At 43.3% G+C, this 11,833-nt stretch overlaps 1 pseudogene; it reads left to right on the forward strand.

Moving 5' to 3' along the window:
• Positions 1-2,859: 2,859 nt before the first annotated feature.
• LOC141416657 (olfactory receptor 10H1-like) lies at positions 2,860-3,807 on the forward strand (annotated as a pseudogene).
• Positions 3,808-11,833: the final 8,026 nt, after the last annotated feature.

Raw genomic sequence — 11,833 nt, forward strand, 5'->3', positions numbered from 1 at the left:
TGAGTCTTTCTTTTTCACTTTTTTGGGTAGTATTGGGGTTTGATTCAGGGCTTTGCAGTTGCACAGCAGGTGCTGTACTGCGTAAGCCACACCTCCAATCCAGAACTTGGCCCATGTGATGGCTAATTATATGTGTCAACCTGACTGGGTCAAAATATTTCTGGGTGTTTCTGTGATGGAGTATCTGGAAGACATCAGCATTTGAATTGGTGGATTGACTAAAGTGAATGGTTCTCCCCAGTGCTCAGTGGCCAAATAGAATTTTTCAAAGGTTGGATTTGTGCTCTTCCTGCCTGCCTGCACAAGCTGGGACCTTGACCTTCTCACTTGGAACCTTGGGCCAGATGAGGTGATGGTGAAAAGTTAAGGATGACAGGACACAGACAAAAGACAGGGAGGAGATGGCTGAGATGGGAGATGGTCACAGAGAGGAAAACAGTTTCATAAGAAGAGCTACCCATGACAGAGCAACAGGTAGAGCAAGATGGTGTCTGAGAGAGAAGGCAGACCCAAACCATGGTTCTGAATTGGGGTTGACTCTGTCCCCCACTGGACATTTGGCAATGTGTGATATCTGATGGTCACTATTGGGGTATAGTACTGGCATCTAGTAAATCAAGGTCGAGATGAATAAGTAACACTGTCCTAATTGTCCCTATGCTAAACTTGGGTTGTACTACTTAGGGATTTTTTGAGCAGGACATTTACATGCCTGGCTTAGTCCCCAAGTTTCTGGATGTTAAACTGAACACATCATACATTTCCCCTAAGTGCAAGAAAGTTCTATTTATGCCTGTTTCCCTTCAATTTTTCCCTCATCTCACTCTCTTTCTCTCTCCCTCTCTTTCACTTTCTATCTCTGCTTCTATCTCTCTGTTACACTCACAAAATCCACATAGTATCCTCCATATTCTTCTTTCTTCCATTTTCCCTCAAGAATCTCTGGAAGCCACAGACACTTTATTCTCTCTCTGGTTTTACATTTTCTAGAATGAATAGATCTCCCTTTTAGCTACATCTAATCTGTGTCATGCCACAGGGTGGAATTTTCAGCCCTCAGCTGTCACCTCCAGATGTGACTCATCTTCATCTTCTCATAGTTCATTCTTTTTGTGGATTCTTGGTATGTTTGGTCACATAAGGCGAGACAGTGTGGGCATGATTTACTATGGAGAAGGGTCATCTCCTTCTTCTGAGAATAGCTTCTGATTTTCATTAATAGCCACCAAGAAATAATGAGATAATAATAGGTCAGGAAAAGACATGCATTGTCATCAGACAAACCTAAGTTCAGATCCTGGTTGCCATACTGCATGGGGCATGGTATCTTGGCAAGTGAGGGTGCTCTGGGTATCCAGGACATCTGAGGTATTTTATCTGAGGTTAAACTAACCGAAAGTTGACTGACTACATTTTTTAAAACTGATAGTTTTTATGACTATGATTTTACCTTCTATTACAGAGGTGGAAGGGAGAGGGAAAAAGGGTCAGTAGGACGAGAAATAAGGAAGAGTAATAGAGGGGGAAAATACAACCAAATACATTATATTCATGTATGAAATGTCATAATGAAATCCCATACCTTTTTGTATGGAACTGGGATTTTAACTTGGGTTCACACTTGCTATGTAGGTGCCTTACCACTTGAGCCACTCCTCCAAACTCTGAAACCCATTATTTTGTGCAATTTAATATAGGCTAATAAAAACTGAATTTTTGGCAGTTTTGAGGATGGAACCTAGGGACTTGCACATGTGAAGCAAGTGCTCTATCACTGAGCTGCATTACCAGCTCTAAAGGTGATTTCCTATTGTGCTAAAAATGTACATAAAATTTACCATTTAATCAACTTTTGAGGCATAAGGAAGAGGGTGAGCAGGGAATGAGGGGTTGATCAAAGAGGAAACATTTGGAGGTAGATAGAAGGAATAGATTATGAGATCTATTATAGAGCAGGGGGAATAATAATAATAATTCTGTCATCAATTGTATATTATATGGTTCAAAATCAGCAAGAGAGCAATATTTAAATCTTACCATAAAAGAGGGTGGGTCATAGTCATGGTAGAATGCTTTCCTTGCATACATAGACCCTGGGCTTCAGCCCAGCACTTCAAATAACACCTTAAAATTTAAAAAATAAACCAGGTACCTGTGGCTCACCCCTGCAAATCTAACTACTTGGGAGACTGAGAACAGAGGATATGAGCTCATGTCTTCTTCCTTCCATCTCCCTCTGTCTGTTAGTTATGTTGTATAGACTCTGACATGCCTCATGGGGGCTGGAAACAAAACATTTTCATTTCTGTCACTTTCCTTAGAACAACACAGTCTGTTGCATCTGATTCCCCCAAGAATAACCCCAGAGGAAGAATCAGACTGATGTAAATTAAGATAAAATTGCTCCTGGTCCAAGGACTAATATCCATAGGAAACAATGGATAAAACATCCAGTAAAGAGTTCATTTCACTAGGGTAACAAAGTAGAGGAAAACTGCAAGGTATAGTTTTTGGAGTCAACTCTTGAATTAGGCACTTCCATACTTTCATCCTGAGCAACATTTTTTGGCAGTGGTAATGTTTGAACTCAGGGCTTTTTGCCTGTTAGGCAGGTGCTTAACTGCTTCAGCCACACCTCCATCCCTCGAGCAATATTCTTAGGCTTTGTGTATGCCAATATTCTCAATACATACGCCAACAAAACTCAAGATGGAGATGAAAATAATGGTCCGTCTTCCTAATTTGATGAGAGCATTGTTAAAGGTGGGAACTAAATTAATGCTACCTGGTTAATGAGATAACCTTTACAACCCACTAGCTAACCACTCCCTGTCGAACCTCACCGCAGGCCCAGCCTCCATGCAGGGAGCCAATCACTCAGCAGTGACTGAGTTCATCCTTATTGGCTTTTCCACCTTTCCCCATCTTCAGCTGATGTTCTTCCTGCTGTTTCTCCTGATGTATATGTTCACACTGCTGGGCAACTTGCTCATCATGGACACCATCTGGAGTGAGCGCAGCCTCCACACACCCATGTACCTCTTCCTGTGCGCCCTGTCCATCTCCGAGATCTTCTATACCTTGGCCATCATCCCACGCATGCTGGCCGACCTGCTGTCTACCCACCACTCCATCTCCTTCCTGGCCTGTGCCTGACAGATGTTCTTCTCCTTCACATTTGGCTTCACCCACTCCTTCCTACTCACTGTCATGGGCTATGACTGCTATGTGGCCATCTGTCAACCACTGCACTACAATGTGCTCATGAGCCCCCATGGCTGTGCCTGTCTGGTGGCCTGGTCCTGGGTTGGTGGCTCCATGATGGGGACTGTGGTCACAACAGCCATATTCAATCTCACCTTCTGTGGCCCCAATGAGATCCACCATTTTGGCTGTCAAGTGACACCTCTGTTGAAGTTGGCCTGTGGAAAAAATGTGCTGGTGGTGGCCAAGGGTGTGGGCCTGGTGTGTATCTCAGCCATGCTGGGCTGCCTCCTCCTCATCCTCCTCTCCTATGCCTTCATTGTGACTTCCCTCTTGAGGATCCCACCAGCTGAAGGGTGGCACAAAGCCTTCTCCACCTGTGCGTCCCACCTCACAGTGGTGATCGTGCACTATGGCTTTGCTTCTGTCATCTACCTCAAAACCAAGGGGCCCCAGTCCCTGGAAGGAGACACTTTGATGGGCATCACCTACACAGTCCTCACACCCTTCCTCAGTCCCATCATCTTCAGTCTCAGAAACAAGGAACTGAAGACCATCATGAAGAAGACTTTGCTGAGCAAACTCTACCTTGAAAAAATATAATACCTAAGAATCACTAAATTGAGTAAACAAATACTGTTAGAGAAAACATTCCATCATCACATACTCATGTTTATTTTTCTTTGTCTTTCCAATTGAGAAAAAACTTTCTAAATAAATTTTAAGGGTGTCCGCCAGGGTACTCAATATAGGGATTTACTTGGGATAGAATGATGCATGTTTGAGATACACAGAGAAAATCAAATTTAACTATTTCTACCTGATACAGATATTTAGTCAGAACCAAATATTTAATCTCTTCTCGGTCTGCCCAAACCCAGTGTCATCTAATATTTCCAACAACACAAACCCATTATACAATGAGAAATTGAAGCCTTTGTGCTGTACCTTTACCTGGCAGCACCAGGTAGGTATAGCTCAGATTTTTACATCTACCAAAGATTTCTTCAGATCACTGCAGCAGAACAAAAAACACCCTAAATTTTAGCACTGCCCACTCCTATGCAATAGAAATTAGAAAGAGCAATAGGCAGATTTCTAGGCAAATAGTTGAGTAAACTTTGAGGTTTCAAGTGTGAATCATGGACAACTGTAGACAAACAGAGATGTGTACATGGTAAATTAAGAGGAAAAGTCCCATTGAGAGATATTGTGCACATGGGGCACCAAGGAAATTTCGGCTGTAGAAGGACTGAAACATGAGCCCCAAATAAAATTTTCTTCCTTTAACTTGTATTTGTCTTAGGTATTTTCTCACAGAAATGCAAAGCCACCACTCTTCACTATTCAAGACTCCAGTAATTGAGGGATTAATAATCAGATCACGAGGAAGGAGGACAGTGTTTAAGGATTCTGTAGGTACTCTGAAAATTGACAGGCTTTGTACACTAGTGGCAGAAATCACAATCTCTTTAATATACAAGATGACAACAAACTGGATCTAGTTACAGCACACATTATAATACCTTCTAGTCCATGAGAATAAAGTACACATTGAAATGGGGTAGATATAATGTGAACACTTTGAGAAGTCACAAACATCTTGTGCATGTAAGGTCAGCATGTTTCCTTATAAAGAAAAAGAAAACACCGTATGAAATGGATGGGCATATTTAAATGTATGAATATTAATGGTCAGGCTTCAAAATGTCAAAATAGCAACACTCAGCACTATTTTGGCTCTTTCAAGGGATGGTGTGTAACTAACTGCTCCTAGAGATGATTGCCTGCAGTTGGCTTCTTGAAATCAATGACAAGAAAAGGAAACTTGCTTGATTAAAGAGGCTAAGGAGAAGAACAAAGCAAACCAAGTGAATGCCCTAGCTAGTGGCACCTAGCACTGTGGTGGGTGAAAGGGAACTCCTCCCCCTGGAGGAGTTAAAGTTAACAGAGAAAGAATCACAACATAGTAAAGAAGACTGCACATTGCAGAAAAAGAGTGAATCAATAGGCGATCTGGGGTTTACACAATGAGGTAGCTCTGGAGAACAAACTTATTAAAGTTCAGGGGAAACTCTGACTGCTATAGCCAAGAGCCATCTGGAGAAATGTCCTATTGTTAGGGAATGAACTGCCCTTTGGATCACCAAACCCAGCAGAATCACACTGCAGCATTCCTACATACACCCAACCTTTCTGCACTTACTGAGATGCAATGGCCATGTGAACCATTTGTGACTATTGGCGAGTGTCTCTGACACAAGCACCCATACAGTTTTAGGCTTCATGGGCTGTGAGAGAAAGGGAGTTCAGTACAGTCATTCAGCAACACTGCCCTCTGTATTGGGATGCCGTGCCAGATGTATATTTTTTCTCAAAGAGTGGGATCTGGAGATCTGCTAGGATGGAGACTAGATAATCATTTGCTCCCCACAGGGCTCCCATCCAATACCAATTGGTGCTTCAGTTGCTCTCCATACCCTTGCTGAATTCCAGCAATGCACTGAGTTTGGACTTTGGTAATATTCCTAAGCACATAGTCTGAAAATGTTCAGGGTACATTTACACCTGCCTGGAATGTCCACCTTCTGTCATACCTTGGTTGGCAAAAAGTGTGCCCTATAAGCTGACATATGTCACAGCTGAATATGCAACCTAAAATACTCCAGAGAGAAAATTCCTTGGGTTTCACCAGCATATTCCTAATCTGTTCAGAGAGAAAGGTGACTTGCAGTCTACAGCCTGCTGTAGCTCATTTGGTGGAATCTGAGACTAATTAGAAGTACTTGCATGAGTGACTGACAATCTCCCTGGCAGATTCCAACCTTAGAAGACCTGGGAAGAATTGTTACCACCCAGAGGAACTGTGGCTAGATAATTTTTTCCTATCTATTCTTTTATCTTTATTAGTGATTTCTCATAGTTTTTCTATTATCTTTTTTTATTTGTTAGTAAAGCAGGATACTTTTTAAGATTGAAAGTATAAAGTGAGAGAAGATCCCCCAGAGGGTGGAGGGGTTCCAAGAGAGGGTACCCCCTTGATTTTATCTTATTTCATTGTTTTTTTCTATAAATGGACTTTTCCTCCTCTCTGTCATTTTCCCCTCTTGCATTTATCCCCTTTTATTATTTCTATTGTTAAAACATTTTTCCTATGCATTCTACTTTGTGTTTGTTGTCTATTGTACTCTTCAGTGTTTCTTCTCTCACCCACCCCCTTAATGGTCCTGGGGATCAAACTGAGGGCTTTTTGCCCATTAGGCTGGTGCTCTGCCTAACAGATATTCAACCAGCTCAACTGAGAGTAATTTACCCCAAGGGCATCACAACCCAGTCTCATTGGTAGTCTGGTGTATGCTTTAAACTAAGGGAAATCCTAGCTACTTGGGAGGCAGAGATTGGAAAGATGTGGCCTCAAAGCCAGCCTGGACAAAATGATTGCAAGAACCTCATTTCAACCAATGACTACATGGGTGCTACCCACCTGTCATCCCAGCTTTATGGGGAATCATAAATAGGAAGGTCACAGAGAAGGTCATCCTGGGGATAAAGCAAAAGACTACCTCAAAAATAGCCAGTGCAAAAGGATTGGGGCATGGGTCAAGTGGAAGAGCGCTGCCTAGGAGGCATCACTGGACTCTACATTGGGAAGAGATGCCAGATGCATATTTTTTCTCAAAGGAGTGGGAGGCCCTGAGTTCATCCTCCAGTACTGCCCCAAACCAGCAACACAACATTAAAAACCCATGGGGATGTAACACCTAGCTGTATCAGAACTTTCAGCACAATTGGAGCAGCACATATCAGAATCACATTCAAGTAAAATACTGAAATGAGGATTGCCCATGGAATACACACCACCTAATAGGGGTTTCCATGCCCATTGTAGGACTTACCTCAGCTCATGTTCCCCACATATTCTCTGTTCTATATCACACAATCCTAAATTACCAGAAGACTCCACTCTTGGGAGACATAGGAGAACATGAGTTTCCCAGGCATTCATGTAGAATGCATTTTGTTATTATTCACTAATCACAGCTGAGAAGCCACAGGGAGATTATACAATAAAGTCCAACTGGAATTAAAAGAACACTAGAAAACAAACCAATCCTCCAATACACATAAGAGAATGAGGGATATTTATCCCAACAGAGAGCAATTTTCATAGAAGAATGAATGTGAACGTATGTTTCCTAGGGTTTACCATGTGAAAAATAATATTAAATGTGTCCTGACCATCTCAGACAACACACAGGAGGACCTCAGTTTGGGGACAGAAGCATTTATATGTACAGAGATATTTCAGAAGGACAGATCCCTTCAGAGGTGTAAGGCTCAGTCGTCCAGCGACTGCGCTCTGTGTTGAACTGGGCTTTGAACAGACCAGGGCAGCTGTGGGCACCTGATGAAAGTCAACAAGGAAGCCCTGGGCCAGACTAAACGGCCAGAATTGATCCAAATGTTCAGATCAGGTGCCAGTGCCAAGGAGACAAAAAAGCGAAGGAAAAGAAAAAAACACACAGAGACATTAAAAGGGACCCAAGAATTCTCCTCTGCCTTCCTCTACTGTGAAATATGTGCACAAACAGAGAAATATTCAGCACCCTTTGAAAAAGGAAAAAGGATGCAATACTGTCTGTTAGAACTGTGCCTGAGCAATGAATCGTTGATAATGCTGCGGAAAGGGGAAGTCGGCGCTGTGGGATATGGGCTGGGATGAGGATGTTTCAGGATTGATGGTTAGGCCAAAGAGGCGCTGGATTAGGAGGTGACGGTGGTTGTATTTAAGACTGCTTTTCACTTACTTGGAAAGTTGGGGACAAAAGCGTGGACCCACAGGAGGAAGGCAGCCTGGGGTGGGCATGGACCACACATCCTACCATGTCCACATGCCCGCTCACCTCCCCGTCATCCACAAGTAGGGACAGCGTTAGGCCCGCGCCCTGTCCTGACAGCCCCTCCCCCAGCCAGAAGGCGCTAAAGGTCGCGTCCCCAACCGCCAAGGCCAGAGGCGACCCCGGTCCAGCTGCCCTCCAGGACTCACCGACGCCGAGTGGGGAGACGCCAACCGCTTGCTACAAACTGCCGCCCTTCTCCTTCAGGACGCTGACCTGCGCCCCATATCCTTGGTTTTAGCGTGCCGGCGACCTCCATGTAATTTGCTTGAGCCTGACAAGTCACCTGACGTCCTCAACAGAGGACACAGCCTGGACACAAGTCCTAGTTGTTCTCTGACAGCGACTGTCAGTTTAAAACCGCCCCCGATCACTTAAGCCCGCCCCTTGGCCTCTACTTCTGTGTCCGATTGGGCAGTCTACATGCCGTACCTCCAATCGGCAGAACTCGACGCTCTGAGTGACATATGATCGCACCAATCCATAGCTGCATAGCTGAGGGCGGTAATCATGACGAGGTCTAGCGTCTTCCGGAGGGTGGACCCGGCTTCATCATAGAACAGGTGTAGTCACCATACTGAAGATGACAGAGGATTAGGAATCATAGCAAGAGGACAGGAGATGTTAAGAGCTGAAGTGGGAACCTAACAGAAATTCACTTGGATTTTCTTCCACGTAGTGTTGATGGCTAAGGGAAAAGGGCGTCCTAGGAGCAATACTCCTGGATGAAGTCCCCTTTAATTCTGGTTTTAGCTGCTGGTAAAAGACTGGCTGTCAGACAAACGTCCAGACAGCGCTACCGACGAAATCCCAGCATCCCCATCAGCGCCTCAGAGGCAGCGCAAACCACCGTCCTGCCTGGCGGCTCCAAGTGGCCCAACCTGCCTGGCACTAACCTGCTACAGGACGCCATCCCTAGGCTGCAAGTCTAGTGTCACAATGGTTACCATGGCCACCTCTCTGACATCAGCTAAGTGTCAAGAAGCGTTCCTGTCGCCATTTCGCTGTTTGCTTCCTCACGCAGATCCGGACCCATTCAGTTACAATTGTCTGAGAAATAATTTTGTGCTGTTCACTGACAGTCCTCAGAAGCTCATTCAGCCTTTTCGGAGACACGTGGAGCTTTCCGTGCAGGAAGGATATGTAAATCTAGACATGACATCAACTTTCTCCACTTTGAAAGCCTGCACGCCTCTAGGAGATTCCACGTCAGCCAGGTGCCTGTGGCTCCCGCCTGGAATCCTAGCTCCTCAGGAGGCAGAGATCAGGAGAATCGGGTACGACTGCAGCCCAGGCAAGTAGTTCTCCAGACCCCATCTGGAAAGAACCCATCACAAAAATAGGACGGTCCAGTGGCTGAAGGGGTGGGCCTTGAGTTCAAGCCCAAGTACCCCAAGTAACCAAACAAACGAACAAGCAAACAAACAAAAAAAATTGATTTACGTTGAGGCTACTGTACACGGAATTGTTTTCATATATTCTTTCTCTGGTTGTTCTTTATTAGTGTATAGAAATGCTAATGATTTTTCTGAGTTGATTATATCTTGCTACCTTGGTATAGCTATTGATGGGGTCTAGGAGCTTTTGAGTAGAGGTTTTTTGGGTCTTTAAGGTTTAGGATCATATCATTTGCAAATAGGGGTATTTTGACAGTTTCTTTACCTATTTGTATTCCTTTTATTCCTTCTTCTTGCCTAATAGCTCTGGCTAGGAATTCCAGTACTATGTTGTATAGGAGTGGAGATAGTGGGCATCCTTGTCTGGTTCCTGATTTTAGAAGGAATGGTTTCAGTTTTTCTCCGTTAAGTATAATGCTGGCTGTAGGTTTGTCACGTATAGCTTGTATAACATTCAGGTACTTTCCTTCTATTCCTAGTTTTCTTAGAGCTTTTATCATGAAATGGTGTTGGATCTTATCAAAAGCTTTTTCTGCATCTATTGAGATGATCAAGTGGTTTTTGTCCTTGCTTCTGTTAGTGTGGTTTATTAAGTTTATTGATTTTCGTATGTTGCACCACCCCTGCATTCCTGGGATGAAGGTCGTGGTAAATGATCTTTTTGATGTGTTGTTGAATTTGGTTTGCCATTATTTTATTGAGGATTTTTGCATCAATGTTCATTAAGGAGATTGGCCTAGAGTTCTCCTTTTTGTAGGTGTCTTTGCCTGGTTTTGGGGTGAGTGTAATACTGGCTTCATAAAATTTGTTGGGCAGCTTTCCTTCCCTTTTATGTCGTGCAACAGTTTAAGGAGGTTTGGTATCAATTCTTCTTTAAAGGTCTGATGTAATTCAGCAGAGAATCCATTAGGTCCTGGACATTTCATTTTAGGGAGACTCTTGATTGCTGCTTAATTTCATTTTGTGTTATAGATCTATTCGGGTGATTAATGTCCTCTTGGTTCAGTTTTGGATGATCATAAGTATCTAGAAATCTGTCCATTTCTTTAAGATTTTTGAATTTATTTCAATAAAGGTTCTCAAAGTACTCTCTGATTATTTCTTGGACTTCCAAGGTGTTTGTTGTTATCTCCCCTTTTGAATTCCTGATTTTACTAATTTGGGTTTTTTCTGTCTTCTTTTAGTCAGGTTTTCCAGGGGTCTATAGATCTTGTTTATTTTCTTCAAAGAACCAGCTTTTTGTTTCATTAATTCTTTGTATGATTTTTTGGTTTCTATTTCATTGATTTCCGCTCTTATTTTTATTATTTCTCTCCTTCTATTTGTTTTGGGATTTGCACAGACTCTTTATTCTCTCCATAGTTTTACAATTTTTAGAATGAATAGCTTCTTCTTTTTGCTGCATCTGAGCTCTGTCATGACAGAAAGTGGCATATGCAGCCTTCAGCGAACACCCTCAGATGTGACCTAGAATTACCTTTTCATAGTTCATAATTTCTGTGGATTCTTGGAATCTTTGGTGGCATAAGGAGTGAGAGTGTGGATATGGTCTATTATGGGAAAGGGTCATCTGCTTGACCTGAGCATAGCTTCTGATTTTCATTAATAGCCACCAACAAATAATGGGCGTAATAAGAGGTCAGGAAAAGACACGCATTGTAATCAGAGAAACCTAAGTTCAGATCCTGGCTGCCATACTCCATGATCATGGTACCTTGAAAAGTGAGGGTGCTTTGTGGGATTCAAGTTCCTTGTCTGTAAAATGGAGAATGGGCGGAAAGACTGAAGAAGAACCACTCAGCCCATTTTTTGGCCGGTGGGACAAAGCCAGTAAAGGGCAGCTATTTACATGGGGTACTTTTCTGTTGAGTACACGTGTTGGGGTTGTAAAAACAATCCTTGAAGTTGAGCACTCACAGCCCAGTGCTGGGGACAGATGTGCTTCCAATCTGATGCATGATGAGGAACCACATGACAAAGTCATGAGCACAGGTTTTATCCTCACTTAGGAGTTCTTCTTTTGGTAGCACCCAGAAAGAAGTGACTAAGTCTATTGTGGGGAGAAAATGTTCAGGTGATCTGTACAGAGCCAGCCATATTGAACTTGAATCTTACTTAGGCATTTGCAAGGTGGAGAAGGGGAGGATGGGGGACCCAGGCATAAGTGGAGTGCCAAGGAGTTGGAACTGCCCTGGGCTATGGACATTGTCCACATTCTCAACTGTGGAAAATGTTTCACAATCCCATGGGGACATTGGTGTTGTTTGGAGACATTTTCCCTTGTCACCACTGATCAGAAACTAAGCTAGAGAGACCCAGGGATACTACTGAAAA

Source organism: Castor canadensis, chromosome 14, assembly GCF_047511655.1.
Source record: "Castor canadensis chromosome 14, mCasCan1.hap1v2, whole genome shotgun sequence".
NCBI classification, from domain to species: domain Eukaryota; kingdom Metazoa; phylum Chordata; class Mammalia; order Rodentia; family Castoridae; genus Castor; species Castor canadensis.